Here is a 19,129-nt window from a genome sequence, read left to right as displayed (position 1 = left end):
TTTCAGGTAAGACAGTCAATACGGTCCTGGTATGGGACAAGGAGGCAGGGAAGGGGACCTGTTTGGTAAAGATATCTTCATCATAAGGATTTCAGCAAATTGATTTCTTCATAGAGAATAGGAGGTAGAATTTCAGAAGCTTCTTAAAAATGAGACAAACGCGTGGGAAGATGCTCACTCCTATTTTATGAAATCCGTTCATCTATCCAACCAATATTCACTGAACCCTTGTTAGAAAAACCGTAAATTTATCATGCTGTTACCATCATAATGCTGAATAGCAGCCTGCACACAACCCAGCCATCCATGGCCGAACACCATCTTTTCCAGGGCCGCTCCCCTCTTTCTTGACCCACTCCTCTTGTGTTAATGTGTCGCTGTCCTGTGTCTCCTCCAGTGCTTGTCTCTGCTGCCTTGCTCATCCTGTGAGTCCTCCCCGCTCCTGTGTCATGTGGCTCACCTAAGGCAGGCTCTGATAGCCGCTTGCTGCGCCTCCGCCGCCTTGTCAGTTCAAATCAGGTCTCAGCAGCTCTGGCCCACCCTGCAGGGAAGTCTTGACAGCGCTTCTTGTCAGCATGCTGGCCTCTGAAAGCCAGCAGCAGTGAGTGGTAACCAGTCAATTAGCGGTGACAACTACCAGGTTGGGAGTTTTTTGTTTAACGTGTAGTTAATTTCACAGTAATTGAATTTAGGCTTGGCTCACTGTGACTGGGGCGAACAGTTCTGTGTGGAGCCCCAGCAATCGTTGGCAGGAGACTGAATGGGGCTATTGTTCGAAGAGTAGCCTGGCCTCTCCCAGGAGCCCTGTGGACATCTGGAGGCCTGCAGTTTCCTGCAGGGGGCCTCTGAGGTACCCCCAGACATGCCGAGCTGCCACTCTTTCCCTGTCAGTGGGGGTGGGTGTTGGCCTTGGTGCTATCTGCGGTGCAGAAGACAAACCAACCTTTACTGATTTCTCCATGCTGGTCACAGCAGTGACAATGCTATACTTTCTTATTTTTCCACACATCCTACTCATGAAGTGGGCACTGTAAATTATTTAGGTTAGGAAGGTGAAGATCTAATATGGTGAATAATTTTATCAATAATATGCAGTGAGAAATAGGTTGAGAATGTGATGTATTTTTAGATACAGTTCTATAGATTGCTGAGAAACAATCTGTTGGGTGATGTGTGTGTGTGTGTGTGTACATTTCATCTGGGTGTAGTTAAACTGTAGTTTGTTTAGGTGGTATAACTAAGGATGAAAGTGCAATATTGAAGTCACCCAGCATGGTTATAACAAGACCTAGCTGACATTTTTTGCCCACTGGTGTTTGTTTTATGGAACTGCTAGCCCCAACACTCTATATGTAATCTCTCTCTCTCTCTCTCTCTCTCTCTCTCTCTCTCTCTCTCTCTCTCTCTCTCTCTCTCTCTCTCTCTCTCTCTCATACACACACACACATCTTATATATTTACAGTTGTAATATCTTGATGACTTGTTGCTTATATAAATATGTTGTGGCCTTCTTTATCTCTTCTAATTTTTGTGTGATGGTGACTTTATTAGATACTAGAATAGCTATACCAACTTCTTTTGGCTTCCCTGCCTTTCATTCAGTTGACTTTGACCCTTGACTCTCAGTCAAGGTAAGGTAGCAATGAGATGTGTTTTTTGGAGACAACAGATGGTTGAATCTTGTTCATTAATTGAGGCAGATAACCTGTGCCTTTTTCTGATGAGTAGAGGCCATTTATATTTAAGGTTATTATTGAGTCAGGTGTAGTCACTGCTATAATTTTGTTGATTACTTTTCTAGTTGGTTGGATTATTATTTATTCTTTTCTTTCTCCCTTATAGGTATAAAAGGTTTTCTGGTTTACTGTGTCAGACATGATGGATTTCTTCTTGCCTGTTGTTCAATACTTCCTCTCATGAAACTCATTTTTTTTCTTGTGTTCTCATAAATGAAACCATCTCTCTTCCTCTGTGTGTATAGTATTCCTCTAAGTACCTGCTACAGTGGTGGTTCAGTGGTAATAGAGTGCCACGGCTGTCCTTGTCTTGCAATGCCCTTATTCTTCCAACATGTCTTAAAGGTAACTCTGCTGGGTATAGCAAACTTGGTTGGTGGCTATTTACTTCAGGAACTGAACTATTTCATTCTGTGCTTTCCTGGACTTAAAGGGTGCTTATCAGAAACTGAATGTTATTCTTACGTGTTTGACTTTGTAGGTGAGTTGGTGTTTTTCCTTTCTACTTTATAGTTCCCTTGCTTTGTATTTTTGACATCTAGGCTATCACATGTCATGAAGAAGTTGTTTTCTGGTCATACCTGTTTGGGGCACTAAATACATCTTGTATTTGAATGTCATATTTCTCTAGGTTTTTGAAATATTCATTAAATAGATGGAATAGATGGTGTGTGTGTGTGTGTGTGTGTGTGTGTGTGTGTGTGTGTGTGTGGTGATATTGTGTTCCCCCAAATATTGTGCACCTTAATAAACTTATCTGGGGTCAGAGAACAGAACAGCCACTAGATAGACATAGAGGCCAGAAAATGGTAGCACTCACACCTTTAATCCTAGCATTCTGGAGGCAGAGATCCAGATGGATCTCTGTGAGTTCAAAGTCACACTGGAAACAGCCAGACATGGTGACACATGCCTTTAATCCCAGGAAGTAATGGCAGGAAGCAGAAAGGTTTATAAGGCGTGAGGAACAGGAACTAGAGCCTTGTTAAGTTTTTAGGCTTTTATCAGCAGTTCAGCTGAGATTCATTCGGGTGAGGACTCAGAGGCTCCCAGTTTGAGGATACAGGATCAGCTGAGAAGTTGGCGAGGTGAGGTCAGCTGTGGTTTGTGTTCTGTCTTTTTGATCTTCCAGTATTCATCCCAATATCTGGCCCTGGGTTTGTTTTTATTCATAAGACCTCTTAAGATTCATGCTAATGTGTGTGTGTGTGTGTGTGTGTGTGTGTGTGTGTATGTGTATGTGTGTATGTGTGTATATGTGTGTTTAACTTAACTCCATCTATGGATTCTGGTGTGCTTCGGCTTTTGGTCTTACCCTGGAGTTCTTGAAGATTGTGTTCTTTCTTGTTTTTCCTTTAAGGATGTATGGGTATACTAGTTCCTTGACCTTGATACCTTGATTTCCATCCTTGATACTCTTCCTTCTGCTTGGTCAAGGCCATTGGTGATACTTTCCTTTGTGATTTTATTGGATACATTGAGCTTTTCATTCCCATATTTACACACACACACACACACACACACACACACACACACACACACACACACACACACACAGGTTTTTTGAGACAGGGTTTCTCTGTGTAACAGCCCTAATTGTATAGGAATTCGCTCTGTAGACTAGGCTGGCCTCAAACTCAGAGATCCTCCTGCCTCTGCCTCCTGCATGCTGGGTTTAAAGGTGCTCACCACAACACCTAAGACATTTTTTTTTTGTTTTTACTTTTACAGTGCTCACTCACAGAGATTCTCTGCTGATTTTAAAGGGTGCGCAAGGGTAACACTATTTTAAATTTCAGTTTTCTTGCCAAATCTCTCTTCTCTGTTGCTCACTTTTCCATCCACACTGCTGATTTTCCCATTTATCTTAGTCGCTTTCTCCTCTGTGTTTACTGATCTGCTTTCCAGGTCATGTATTCATCTCTTTACCTTGTTCAGCTACTTCTTTTTATCCTTTATTTATAGTAAACTTTTGATGTGTTCTTCTTAGTTCTCATCTTTTCTGCATCTTTTTCATATTTAATTAAAAGCTTGTCATACAGGGTTGTGTAGGGCTATTTTTCCTTCAAGGATGTAATGAACTTTATGCCCGGTCTCCTCTGATTATAGTGAAAGTGATTTTAATTTTCCCCGGTGTTCATATTATCATCACCCATCTTCACTCTTCTTCCTTCCATAAGTCCTGTTTGTTCCCTAAAGTTCTGTTCCTACTTTCATGATGTCTGTGCATATATGATTGTATGTATTCATAAAGTTTAGGACTCACAAATCAGAGAAAACAAACATGCAGTATTTATGTCTCTGAGACTGAATTTGCTTAACAGAATTGTCTCTAGTTGTATTCATTTTTGAATAATTGACATAGCTTCATTCTTATATATATACACATATATATATATACACACATATATATGTACACACATTTTTGCATTTTAAGAATTCTCCATACTGATTGCCATAGTGAGTGGACTGGTTTACATTCTTACCAGCTGTGTGATAAGGGTCCCCTTTCGTTCATACCCATGTTCGAATTTGTTGTTAATGTCTGTCTTAATGACTGCTAGTCTCATTGGGATGTGTGGAATCTCAGGGTAATAAATTTGTATTTTTCGCTGGGCAGCAGTGGCTCACACCCTTAATCCCAACACTCAGAAGGCAGAGCCAGGTGGATCTCTATGAGTTTGAACCCAGCCTGGTCTACAGAGCAAATTCCAGGACCGGCACCAAGAGAAACCCTGTCTCAAAACAAACAAACAAAAAGTTTGAATTTCTCTTATAGCTAATGATGTTGAACATTTTCATATATTTTTTGCCTTATGTTTCCTATTTTGAAATCAGTCTGTCAATTTTATTAATCCATTTGTTTATTGTTTTTTGTTGTTCTTTGTAGTTATTGATCCTCTGCCAGATATTCAGTGTCTTGGTTAGGTTTCTATTGCTATGATGAGACATCATGATCATGGCAACTCTTATATGGGAAAACACTTAATTGGGGCTGGCTTACAGTTCAGAGGTTTAGTCCATTATTGTCATAGTGGGAAGCATGGCTGCATGCAGGTAGACAATGGTGCTGGAGAGGTAGCCAAGAGTTTTACATTTTGCTTCATAAGCAACAGGAAGGGAGTGACATTGGGCCTGGCCTTAGCTCCTGAAACCTCAAAGCCTGCCCCTCAAACCCCTACACTTCCTTCAACAAGGCCACACCTACCCCAACAAGGCTACACCTCCAATAATGCCACTCCCTGTGGGGGCCATTTTCATTCAGACCACCGCATGTAGCTAGAAATTATTTTCTTCCATGTTGTAGGCTGCCTCTTAATTCCATTAAATGCTTCTTTGCTGTGTAGAGCTTTTAGTTTCATGAAATCCTATTTGCTAATTGTTGGTATTATTTCCTGAGCAGCTGGGGTTCTGTTCAAAGAGTTTTTGCCTCTCACCACGTCTTGGATAGTTTCCCCTACTTTTTTTGTTATGAGTTTTAGTGTTTTAGGTATTATATTAAGGCTTTTGACACATATGGAATTGATTTACATCCAGTGTGTGAGAGAGAAATATGGTTTCATTCTTCTATATGCGGCTATTCAGTTTTGCTAGCACCACTGGTTGAAGAGGCTATCTCTTATCCAATATGTATTTTTGGTATCTTTACCAACAGTCAGGTTTCTGCAGCTGGTTGGCTTTACTCTGGGGTCCTCTCTTCTCTCCCACCAGCCCGTATGTCCAATTTTATGCCAATGACCCTGCTGTGCTTGTCTACTGTGTCAATTGGAATCTTGTCCGGCAAAACTTTCCACTTTGATTTTTTTTGCTCAGGATTGCTTTAACATTCTGGAGTCTTCTGTGCTTGCATACATATTTTAGAATTGTTTTTTTTTTTCTATTTCTGTGAGAAACGAAATTGAAATTTTGATGGACAGTCCATTGAATCTGTAGGTTGCTTTGGTAGCATAGCTGTTTCTACAATATTAACTCTTCCAATCTATGAGCATGGGAGTTCTTCCTGCCTTTTAGTATTTTTTTTCAGTTTGTTCCCTCAATGCTTTAATGTTTTCACCATAGAAGCCTTTCACATCCCTGACAAAGCTTATCAGGTATTTTATTTTCTTTTTAGAAGTAATCATGAATGCATCATTTTCTGCTTTCTTGCTTAGCATTTTTTTGGTTATTGACATATAGTAAAGCTACTAATTTTTTAGTATGTTAATATTTAAAAATACTACTTTGTGAAAAATTTTTTTTAACAGACCTAAGAGTTTTCTCGTAGAGTCTATAGCATCTCTAATGTATGAAATTATATCATCTGCTAATAAGGATAATCAGTTCTTCCTTCCCTATTTGTATCTCTTCCATTTTTCTCTTTTTCTATTGCTCTAGCAAGACTCTGAGCACTCTGTTGAATGAGAATGGAGAATGTTCTACTCCTGATTTTAGTGGAAATGTCTTCAGTTTTCCCCCATTGAGTACATATTGGTTGTGTGTTTATTGCATTTAGTCTTTATTATATTGAAGTATATTCATTTTATCTTAGTTTCTTCAGGGATTTTAGCATGGAGGAAAAGTTGGGTTTTCGTCAAAAGCTTTTTCTTCACTATTGAGATAGTAACTGTGATTTCTGTCTGGGATTCTATTCTAATGTGCTATATTTATTGTGTGTGTTGAACCATCCCCTGCATCTTTGAGATGGAGCTGACTTGAGCAGAGTCAATGATGCTTTGATATATTCTTGAATTCAGTTTGCAAGTTTTTTTTATTGGCAATGTTTGCATCTGTGTCCTCCACCAAGATTGGCCAGTTTTATTTTTGTAGTTATCTATTTATCTGGCCTCAGCATCAGGGTAACACTGGCTTTTAGAAGGAATTCAGTAGTGTTTATCCCCCTTTCTGTCTTATGGGATGTTTTGAAAACCATTGGCATTCTTCTACTGCTATTACTATAAATGTAAAATTCGAATTTTTGAAATCTTTAGCTGTGCCATCGCCTTTGGCAAAAAGTTTCTCAGTGTTTTGAGTTATTGACATGGAGTTTTTTGTTTTGAGTTAACATTGTATAGAAATTAACAGCTGTGTTTCTCTAGAAACGTGATGCCCTTTAACTCTGATGTTTCTCTGATGAATTTTTGAAATGATGACCTATGTATTTGTGAGAGTGGAGTATTGAAGCCCCTATTACTATTGTGTTGGGGTTGCTATGTCTTTATATCCAGTCGTGTTTGTTTTATGAAATTAGGCACACCAGTGTTTAGTGCATATGTGTTTGAATTTGTAATTTTCTTTGGATGAGTTGTTACCTTAATCAGTGTGGAGAGAACCTTTAACCTCTTTATCTATGCTGACTAGTTTTAGTTTGAATTATATTTTGTTGTATATTTTGTCTGATACTGAAATGGGGATTAATGCTCTCTTTCTTGTTTCCTTTGCCTGGAATATCTTTTCCCATTCTTTCACCCCCAAAACTTTTTTTGACTGTGATGGTAAAATACATTTCTTGAAGGTTAAAAAAAATAAATGAATCTTGTTTTGCAATTCAATATGCTAGTCTCTTTCTTTTGATTGAGGAGTTTAGTTCATTAATATTCAAAGTTACAAATGAAAAGTGTGTATTAATTCCTGTTATTTTGTAGTTTTGTTACCTTCCTATACCTTACCTAGTTTTCTGGTATGGTTTATTAGTTCCAGAAATCTCCTGGATATGCTCAATTTTCTCTTCAGTCTGAGGATTCATTTAATTCTCTTCTGCAGTGAAGGTTTACCGATCATACATTCCAACAGCTTATTTTTTTTTATAATGTAAAATTCTTTGTAAAAAAATTAATTTATTTCTTCTTCTTCTTCTTCTTCTTCTTCTTCTTCTTCTTCTTCTTCTTCTTCATTATCTTCTTCTTCATCTCCTTCCTCCTCCTCTCCCCCCTCCTTCTCTTCCTCTCTCTCTGTCTCTGTCTGTCTGTCTGCCTCTCTCTCTCTCTCTCTCTCTCTCTCTCTCTCTCTCTCTCTCTCTCTGATATGTGATATGTGATAGTGGGAACATTCACATGCCATTGTGTCTGTGGAAGTAAATGGACAATCTCGTAGAACCCATTCTCTCCTACCTTTACACGGGTTCTGTGGACTGAGTTCTGGTCACCAAGCTTGCATAGCAAACGCCTTTACCTGTCAAGCCACTTGCTAGGCCCCTGTTGAATATATTCTTTTTGCTTTCACACTGAAGTTCTTCTCCTTCTCACCCTGTGATTCAAAAGTTTTGTGTTTGAATGGTGTTCCAAAGAACTCACACATTCTCTTTATATTTTCTGTTTTTATTGATGTCTGAGTATTCTAATTCATTTATCTTGTCTTTCACTCTAGATATTTTCTCTTTTGCTTGATGCATTTTATTGGTGAAGCTTTCTTTTTAGCCATTTTTATTTGATTTCTGAATTTTTCATGTCTAAAGTTTCTAAATTTTGCTCCCCCCACTACTTATCTTTATTGAATTTGCTTCATATGTATTGACTTTCTTATTTCATTGAGCTCTTTGTTTAAATTTTCTTTGGGTTCATTTAGGAGTTTATTTGCATCTTGATTAAACATTCTTATAATCACTCTTTTCAACTCTATGTCTTGGTGGGATTTTATCTGATTCACTCTCACTGGGAGCCATTACTGTGGAACTGGTGTTTTTGTTGGAGGGTTTGCACTTGCTTCATGTTTCATGTTTCTTACATTACTGAGTTGACATTTACAGACCTGTGCTTGTTTTTTGGTTGGAGTTTTTAATCAGTTCTGCTATCATTTCAAATATTTCGAAATTCAAGTGGGGGCTAAGTTGTGGGAGAGCTGAGGTGAGTGGTTCAGAAGTTAATACCTCAGTCCCTGTGCTCAAGGAGTGGAATGTTAGCTACAGAAGCAACCACAATTACTGCGTGGCTCCTATGCCAATGTAATACTAGCCAGTGACAAACACTGGGCTATTTAACTTCAGGAACAAGTAAATGTCCAATGTCAGCACAGTATTGTGAATACTAGATTACTAATCAGTAAGAGTGCAGTACAGGGAATGTAGGCTGGGTAAGGTTACAGGTTAGTATTGGATTAATTGAGAAAAAAATTGTGGTGGGAAAAATATCTGGTAGGATTTGGGAAGCTGTTAGGAACCATGGAGTTTTGAGGTTATTAAAGTTTTGAAAGTTTATAGCTGAAAAGTAAAATGAGGAGGGTTTGGGGAAGAAAAAAAGAATAACAGTTGGAAGGAGAGAAAAATGCAGAAATGTGTGTAGGGAGAACAGTAAAGGTACACTGTAGTAGGTGGGCAGAGGTGTTTACACAACAATCAAACAATATAACAGCAATATGTGAGCTAAAGCAATATTGTTGTAAGGTAGTTCTATCAAAGTGAAGATTAAAAAGAGAAAATAAAACATTAAAAATTTAAAAATAATAAAAACCAACAATAACAACAAAAGTCAAAGTGTAATAACAATACATTAGTTTAAAAAAATCACACCAGTCAGTATTTCTTTCCCGGTGGGATGGATTTTGAGTTCCTGGTGATATTTCATATAGTAAACTGTGCTATTGGGAAAAGTGCAGTTTGCAATTTTAGTTCAAAGCTGTTGAGCTAGGCGGGGGTGTGTATTGTTCCAATGGGGTTTGGGCCAGTTACCTTTGGGACTGAGTTTCTGAGTTGGACAGTATAGTTCCTAGTTCCCTTCTTGATTAGGCAATGTGTGTGTACATGTGCAGTGTTGTAAGGCATCTTGAGAGCCTTTGACATGCATTGTCTCTGACCCCAATGACAGCCTTGAGAGGAGTCAGCCATAATCTAAGAGAGTCACACCTTAGCCACCTTGCTTTGTGTCCACATAGCTGTTTAGGGACTTTTGACCTCCTGAGGCTAAGATCTGCTGCAGCAATTCCTTTGGGCTATTTGGTATCACTGTGCAGGAGTACAAGATGGAATTCTTTACTGAGGGCTCTTGCTCATATCAGTGACCACCCCAGGAGGGGTCCTACCACATCCTCAGTGTCACACCTGAGTCCTTTGCTTTCTGCCCTCAGAGATATATGGGGTTCTGGCCCTGATGGCTTTGGGATCTACTGTAGTTCTTCCCTCAGGCTGTTCTGTGGTCCTGGAATGTGGTTTCTACTGACCTCAGCAAAACCCTTTATTCTGCTTTAAAGTCTTTTGCTGCCAGCATCACTGCCTATCATGTATCCTGTTGTGGTCTGAGCCAGGTACATCTGCACGCTTCTGGAGGATAGAGACACATGGATAGTTGGAGCTGGCTCGTTAGCCAGTCTAGCTGAGTCAGTGAACTCCAGGTTCATTGAGAGATAATACCCTGGCTGGTATCCTCTAGAATGGCTAGTGTTTTAGCAGAAGAGTATCTTCCAAGTGCATTGAGAATGGGATAACACTGAGATCTATGCAGGCAAATCTGTCTTAGTACTTTGAAAACACCCAGTCATCCTGTTGGAGAGATATGGCTGAGGCATTCAGTGGTCCCTTGAAGCTTCAGAGTTTCTGACCTCTACAGTGAGTCTCACAGCAGATGCTGGTTTTGGAGGCTGATGTACCCACTGACATACCCAGGCTATCAAAACCAGAGTTATCCTGTTTTTATGAGGCTGTTCCTAGTCACCGAAGGTGGGGCTGCCTTTCCCTATACACTTTCTTGTCTGGGTCAGGCCTTCTGCCATGTAGACCATTGGTTTGTTGGTACCCAGTCATCTTGCTCTCTACAGCTATCTCCCAGGCTGTCTCTCATTCTGGAACTCTGGCATGTTGAATTTTGGCTCCCTGGCTTTGTGAATGCTACCTGCTATTTGGCCTCTAGGATAGCACAGCTTTAAATAGTAGTCATAGTACAGTGCCTAGCCACACATTCTGAGCTGGGGGAATTGTTGGCCCACTTCTGTTGGAGGGGTCACTGTCTCTGTAAGACCTATGACCAGACTGAGGCTTGTGTGTAGCAGGAATCTTAGAAGGTCTTAGTAACAAAATCAAACCTGTAGCTAGCTAGGTATTGGGATGAAGCTGGAAGATCAGAGAACCAGAACAAGTCACAGCCAACTCACTTCGCCAGTTCCTCAGCTGGTCCTGTTTTCTCAGACTGGATGCCTCTGAGTCCTCATCCAGACTGAATCTCAGCTGAACTGCTGCTCAAAAGCCTGAATGCTTAACCAGCCAAATGCTTAACCAGCCAAATGCTTAACTAGCCAAATGCTTCTACTTCCTGGTCTTCATGCCTTATATACCTTTCTGTTATCTGCCATCACTCCCTGGGATTAAAGGCTCACTTTCTGGGATTAAAGGCATGAGTCACCATGCTTGGCTGTATCCTTGAACAGATGGATATCTGCCTCTGGAATGCTAGGATTAAAGACGTATTCTACCACTGCCTAACTTCTATGTTTAATATTGTGTCTGTTCTGTCTCTGACCTCAGATAAGTTTATTAGGGTGCACAATATTTTGGGGAACACAATACCACCACACTTGTGGGAACCATGAGCTTGTCTTGTGAGTTAGGCTGCTAGTCATTTGAGTAGGGCTGCCTGGCTCACCTTTGGGGTGAGGTTCCTATTCCCTTCCCTGGCTCCACCCCGGCAGGAGCTGGAGCTGTTTGATGTACCTTCCTTCATTTTCACTGTACTTTTTGGCCATCCCTACCCTTCACTTGTAGGTTTATGGAGCTCTTTTCCTCTTTCTTTGGAATGAAATCCATTTTTTCTTTTTAAAAGATTTATTTTATTATCTTTAATTATGTGTCTCTGTGTGGGTATGTGCCCATTAGAGCAGGTGTCTGAAGAGGCCAGAAAAGGATATCTGATCCCCTGGGCCTGGAGTTACAAGAGGTTGTAAGCACATGTGTGCTGGGAACTGAACTCGGGTCATCTGAACTGAACTCAGTCCCTGTAGTCAGTAAGCAATCTCTGTGGTCCTGTTCCCTTATCCTGATATTTCTTCTTTCTCTAGTGCATCACATTGAGGAAGTTGCTAGTCTGTCAGCTTCCCTGGAAGTTCTACTTTAGCTGTTTCTCTGTGAGAAGAGAGAGATAATAAAGTTCAATGTTTCTGTCTTTTGGACAGAAAGTGGTGCTAAGAGTTTTCATTTCAATAGGGAATGTTGTCATGTATATGGACATTTTAATTATAATTTTATTTGAAAATTTTATACATGTATACATTAAAATGTGATCATATCCTTTCTCCCATTTCTCCATCCCTGCCAAGCTCCCCCAACATGTCCTCCTAAAGTCATGCTTTTCTTTTCTTTTCTTTTTCTTTTTTTGATCACTAACAAAGTCTAATTAATGCTACCCACATGTGCATGAGAGTGGGTTTATCCATTGGAGCATGGTAAACCTATGTCCAAAAAATGAGAATAGTTCTCCCTCCCTCAGCAACTATTCACTGCTGATAGAGCCTCCATAAAAGGTGGGGTCTGGCAAGGACCTTCCCCATCTAGGTTGGAATGGCGACTAGATTAATCTTCTACAGGTCTTGTGTGGGCAACTATAGCACTGTGAGTTCATGAGTACAACAGTCATGTCATGTCTAGATGGCAACATTTCACAGTATTCTCCATACTCCAGCTTTCAAATCCTTTTGTTTTCTCTTGTAGGATTTTCCTGAACTTTGGTGGAGAATGGGGAGACCAATATGTCCCATTAAGGGCTGAGCACTCACAGTCTTTTACTCTCAGCACTCTGACCATTCCAGCTATGGGCTTTTGACCAAGATTATAATACCAGGTCTGAAAATCCCTCCTGTGAGGCAGGCCTCAAGTCTACCCAGAAAGTGGTTAGTTAGCCCTTGACAGCCATGCTGCTATTGCTGCCCGTGGGCTCATTTGTCTGGCAGGCTGATCTTGTGCCATGCAGGTTTCAATGCTGGGTAAGACCATGGATACCTATTCTCCACAGTAGCCTGAATAGAACCTTCTGGCATTATGAAAGTTAACCACCTGAGGGGAAGTTTCCTGTTGGTTCATATGAGGTTGATACTCTATGCGAATATGAGTATCTCCCCATCTTTCTCTCTTTTAAATTTTCACATAATATATTTTGATTATGTTTTACCCTCCCCCAACTCATCCCAGGTCCTTACCAGCTACACACACACACACACACACACACACACACACACACACACACACACATAAACCCCCAAACCAAAAAACAATAAAAAACAAAAACAAATGAACAAAAACCCTCAAAAAGAAACAAACAAACAAAAAACAAAGCAAAATGAAACAAAAAGCCCACAAAAACCATGACATTCATTTTGTGTGTACTACTGGACACAGAGCCTGCCCTAGAGTATGGCAGATATACACAGTGATGCTCCGCTGGAGAAAACCAATTTCCTTTGCAAGCAGGTGTGGTGATATATTGTGTGTCCTAGTAAAGCTTACATGGGGATCAGAGGACAGAGCCAGCTACCACATTAGACATAGAGGTCAGGCAGTAGTGGCACACACCTTTAATCCTATCACTTGGGAGGTAGAGATCCATCTGGATCTCTGTGAGTTCAAGGCCACACTGGGCTACATGAGAGAAACAGAACTAGGCAGTGATGACACACCCCTTTAATCCCAGGAAGTAATGTGGCAGGGCACAGAAAGGTATATAAGGTATGAGGAAATAGGAACTTGCTCTCTTGAGACTGAGGATTTCGCTGAGGTAAGCTAGTGGTGGGCTGTTCTGCTACTCTGATCTTTCAGCTTTCACCCCAATATCTGGCTCTGGGTATTTTTTTTTTATTATAAGACCTTTTAAGATTCATGTTATAAGCAGTTATAAGTTACAAATAGCTTCTTGGTTGGGATCCAACCCCACGTCTACTTCTTCTCAATTTGGGGATCCTATCTGACTTCATCCTATGATGGCCTTATGTATGCTGTCACAGTCTCTAAGTTCATATATACATCAATTGAGGATTTTGTGTTAATTCCCATCTACTGCAAGAAGCAGCTTCTCTGATGTGGGTTGGAAGGCATTGATCTATGGTATAGCAGTATACCATTAGGAATCCTTTTATTGCTATGTTCATTTAGCAGAATAATACTAGGTTTTTCCCTAAGCCCATGACCTATCTAGTTTCACATTCTTGGCCACTTTAGCAGTATCAGGTATGAGTTTCATCTCATGGAATTGGCCTTAAATTCAATAAAACTGTGGTTGGTTACTTCCATAACCTTTGTGCCACTATTGTACCAGTATACCTTGTAGACAGGTTACTGTTATAGTTCTTAAGGTTTGTAGCTGGGTGATATTGATGATTACCTATATCCTCTGGGAGCATGGGGAATACCTTCCAGCAACATGAATGCTAGTCAGTAGGAGTAAAGCTTTGAGTTGGGCACCAGCTCAACTTCTCTGTGTTTGATGACATAAATAAGTATTATCTTGAGCAATCAGGTCTTTCTATCAGATTGTGGAGAGCAACCAATAGCTTTAGAAATAGCTTGTGATGTTTGGGGAAACCTCTTTGGCCAAAGACTCAACAAGTTGTAACACATTATTAGTACTGGAAGTCTTACTTGGCATAAGATGTTTAGGTGGGACATTGTCTCTTCTATTATTTGGTGACTCCATTTAGATTTCTTTCATAAATGTGTATATTTTAGGAAGCTTCTACAGCAGTAGTCTCTCATGTGTTTTTTTTTTTAAATGGCCTTTAGTATTAAGTATCCCTCCCCATATTTCCTCCTTACTCTTCTGTCCCCTCCCTCTCCCCATTTAATCCTACTATTCCAGTTCCCCCTTTATCTCTCTGTAACACCATATTCTGTTTCCCTCCCGTGGGAGATCACCTCCTTCCTAAGACTGGAGTGGGTCTTAAATCCAACCAAACATCAGTTTTTTTTACCCCATAACGTTCATGCCATTCTTACATGCACTGGCATAGCTTGCCACTCCAGTGCTCTTGTCCTTCACATGGTTCACAGCTGGGAAAGACTGGTGTTGACCTTCTTCTCCAGCAGTTTCCATAGCGCCTCCTGGAACTACAAAGCTAGGCAGCTGGGAGAAGCTTCCTGTTCAGCATCAACTTGATTTCTGCATGTCCTATGAGCAAAATGTGCGGTGTCTTTAGCAATAGGGTCTTACCTTCAAATCTGGTGGGCAACTAAGAGCATTGGAAGTAGCCTGTGTTGTTTGTGGTCTCTGACACCACTGAGCAACAGCTTGAGGGGAGGTATGTCATGACCTGTACGGGGCCTTTTTTTTTTTTTTTTTTTTTTTAAGCAACCTGTGGCTTCTGGGAATAGCATTATTAGTCTCTGTTGCAGGGGAATGTCAATGAAACTGTTTGACATCAACAAATCAATCTGAAGCATATAAAAATAGTAGTTTCCATATATCCTTTCCAACAGCCTCAATGTTAGGTACTCTCCCACCATCCTTTCCTCTGCCCTACCCCTATATCATGTTTTTAATTCTTCATTTTATTTCTTCGAAGATATCAAATATTTGACATATTCCATATGTGATAATTTCAGTATTAGAAGTTTTTCGGGAGTTGCTTCTGCTGGTTGTTATTGTGTGGATTCTTGTTTACAATACATTTTTACCTTTACATTTTTTTGTGGACTTCATTGTGAGCTCAGGTCTGTAAGAACACAGAGGGAATCATTTGGGGATTGATTGATGGATGCTTTGGCCACAGACCTGGAGGGACTCTTATCTTGGGTTCATGCCATGTTTAAATTTTCTAAACTTGATTGGATTAAGAGATGCTGAGAAAATCAGTAAATCACACCTCTGTGCATCTGTGAGCATTTACAGAGAGGATTAGACCATAAAGACTCTGACACAATCAGATTAAACAATCTACTGATGGATTCAAAATTTGAATGACCTGCTGGGAGGTGGAAGAACTCTAGAGAGTAGATCCTAGTTAAATTTGATGGGGATGTGTTTTTTTGAATACATAGTTGGGCACAGCCCTATTCTGTTTTTCTCCTCTTTAGCTGCCACAAAGTAAGCATCCCTATTCCACCATGCCTTCCCTCGATGTTTAGCCTCATCACAAGTCCACAGCTACAGAGCCACATGAGCATGAATTGAAAGTATGAGACAAAGTAAATCCTTTTTCTTCTTATTTTGTCCAGGTAGTATGAAATTAACCAGCATGAATACACTTTAGCTTCTGTTTTTGATTCTTGTGACCTTGCAATAGTGTGAGATCTCACCCACGGTCCCAGTCTCCTGACTTTATGCCTCTGTAGGCAAAATAAAGTTCTAACCCCTGAAGTTGGGGTCTGCCATCCAGGCCAATGTGACCCTTGAGATGGAGATCTGATTTGTGCTTCTTGCTGGATAAATGCATGGTCTTGCTTTGCCTCTAGTCTCCACAGTGTTTTTCCTATTATCACATGTGCTCAACCATGTTCATATGAACGTGTGTATAAGCCTGAGCACCTGAACTATGCTATTAATTTTCAGCTGAGTAGTAGGCTTGTGTGATGGCTCTGCTTGCTGCCACCTCTGCTCTCTGATCTTGGTTTGAGGTCCAAAGCAGGGATTTGACATGACAGCCTCCCCCTTCTGCTCTGTCTTCCCGGCTGTTCTAACAGGTGTGTCCTTTGCTTTTGTATGGTGCCCTACTTTTAGAATGCCAGTGTGGGTTCCAGGTCCAAATTTCCTCTTACCATTTTCTCCTGCAATTCTGCTCACATGAAGCCCTCTTCTGGGCAATCCTTCACTCTAGCTGCCCTTGGACCATCTGTGTTCCAGCCCCCAAGCACAGCTTCATTCTAAAGCTCGTCCACTAGCTTCCTTCTGAAAGGGAGTGCCTCCCTCCCTTGCTCTTGATCCCACTTACCCCTTTGCACCACTGCCAAGTGGAGGTTTTGTGCACATCTCTTCACACGCTGGCTGCTGTTGGGGGTGTAGGGGTGAACCATTTCTACAGAGCAGATCAAGAGCAATGTATTAGTTCTAAAATATGCAGAAAAATCAGCTATGCTGAAATTAATATATATTTAATTAACCTCAAGAATGTGCTTAATATTTTATTTAGCAGTTTAAGGTACTTTTAGGTATGTGGTTTTCAGGTTTTCAGGAAACAGACCATACAAGGACTGTTTATATTGCTTTAATACCTTTCAGACTTGATAAGAATATAAAATGCATATATATTTGCACATGCAGAATATCAGGGGCATTTATGTGTGCACATGTATATGTGGTGTTTTTACAATAAACACAGAGATACGCAGTCTTATTTAAAATTTTTTATGTGTTAGAAACATGCAAATTGTGGCCTTGAAGCTCTCTGAATTGGCTCTCTCTCTCTTTCTCTCTCTCAATCACCATTCAGATGAGCACAGAAAGTTGTTTTTCTTTTTAACCACTCAGAAGTCTCCCACGTATCCTCACCTGTTTACAAGCCCCCGGTGCCCCAAGGTAGCCACTTTAATTTAATACAGCAGGATTAGCAACAAGTAACTGATTTCCTCTGAGCTGGTTAGTTCATTCTGTTCACTTTTCATTTGTATTTATTTTACCCTTTTATTTTGTGTGTCTTGTATTGACAATGTCTTTTTTCCTATTTCTTTTAATTCTTTCTCCTGTCTATTAATCAAGCATAGGTTGAGGTTTTGGTTACAGTGAGATTTCTATTATTTTGATGAAAAGATTCTTGCACATATTTGGCTTAACAATGCCTTAAAATGCATCAGGATTTTTATTCTTCCCTCTAAGCCCCTAGGGCTTTAGAATGCTTTAATTCCAACATTTTGCCTGCATTCTTTGATATTATTTATAGCTACTTTAGTTTCACTTTATTGAAAAGAAACCCTAGATCAACTAATGCTATTTTTTTTTTTTTCTGTAGGTAGTGCTATTTCTGATATCTTTGCTGATGTCTCTGCTGGCTGCTGCATCTCAAGTCTCCCCTCCCCCCAACTTAGTTAACATTTTCTTCTTGCTCATAAACACTTTTTATATTTCTCACAGGAAATATACATGAATAGGAAACTGTCTCATATTTTTGCATCCAAGTAGATTTGTTCTACTCTGGTGTTTACCAATGGTCAGTTTGCACTTTTGACTACCCAGTTACTTTCCCTCAGGGCTAGACCAGTTGGAGGAGTATCTATCTATCTATCTATCTATCTATCTATCTATCTATCTATCTATCTATCTATCTATCTATCTATTTCTTTTAAATTCTAACCTGGTAGATGGAGCAACAGCTTTTTAAGACTCATAGCATTTCAAAGGTGGCTTTTCCCAGCTCTGGTTAAAATGCACCCAAATCTAGTGGATCCTGTCCTTGGGAAAAACCTTAAGAAAAGCCCTGGCTGTTTGTGTGAGGGTTCACATCATGTACTATAGCTTTGTAGATGACTATGGTTCTGCCTTCCTGTTCTGGCTTTTTGTATATGTTGTTTATGTATAAGATATGATGCATAAAAGGCCACAGTGCTGAGTTTTTCATGGCAGTTTTCTGGAAGTTTCCTGGCATGCCATCACTAGCTTTTCCATCCCTTCTTGCTTTATTATTACTTATACTTCACCTGCCCTGCCTCTGAAAGCATTTGAATCCACTATCCTGAGTATACCAAGTGTAAACCTGCCTATATTATGTTCACAGGCATTTGTGTAATATGTGGTTTGTTCATTCATTTCTCTATCCTCTGAGTACCTCTGAAAGGTTCTGTATAACGTCTGAGGTAAAACAGTAGACAAAAGGTACCAAGTACCTAATTCTGTATATCTTTTATCATAGTTATGGGGAACACAAAAACAAATGTATCTTATTTAAGATGCATTGGGTCTCGGTCAATGACAACTACTAAAGAAACAAGTCACTTGGGAATGGGATAGGGAATGCTGACAGTGGCATGCATGGCGGCTATTTTAAATAGGCTGTTGTGGGAGCCTGTTTTCAGGTTCCTCCTGGCTTTACTCAGCAGGTCCACATAGAGGATGATTAGGACCATGGGCCTGAGTGCAGGTGTCTGAGATGGTCTGCACTTGGCTGTGCTGGGGGAGGGTTTTTACTCCACCCCTTGGCGTCTCTATAAATAACCTGGAGTAGAGCCAGTCGGCCCATTGGAAAAGGTTCCAGGCCCTCTCGAGTTTATCCTTTATTTCCTATCTGTTTATCTCCGCAATATAAATCCTTCTATCTAACATTTTCTGCTGTTCTCACTCAAGAAAACTCTGGGGAGCTGTAGGGTTGGTGGGTAAATGCCCCACAGCTGTCAGGGTTGTCTTGCAGATGGAGAAACACTGGATGGAGACTTAGTGGGGAACAAGCATGCTTTAAAGGGTCTTGGCAGGGGAAACTTTGAGGCAGAGTTATGCAGTGATATTTTATTTGTGCTAAAATGTGGTGATATTTTATTTGTATGTTAATAAATAAAGTTTGCCTGGAGATCAGAGGAAATAGCAAGACA

At 40.2% G+C, this 19,129-nt stretch overlaps 1 pseudogene; it reads right to left on the bottom strand.

Moving 5' to 3' along the window:
* The window catches only part of LOC114696895, a 51,609-nt pseudogene extending 36,898 nt beyond the window's left edge, over positions 1-14,711 (bottom strand).
* Between the last annotated feature and the right edge of the window lie 4,418 nt (positions 14,712-19,129).

The sequence above is a fragment of the Peromyscus leucopus genome, chromosome 1, assembly GCF_004664715.2.
Source record: "Peromyscus leucopus breed LL Stock chromosome 1, UCI_PerLeu_2.1, whole genome shotgun sequence".
Taxonomy (NCBI): domain Eukaryota; kingdom Metazoa; phylum Chordata; class Mammalia; order Rodentia; family Cricetidae; genus Peromyscus; species Peromyscus leucopus.
Note: the sequence above shows the minus strand (reverse complement) of the source record. Positions and strands in the feature narration are given on the sequence as shown.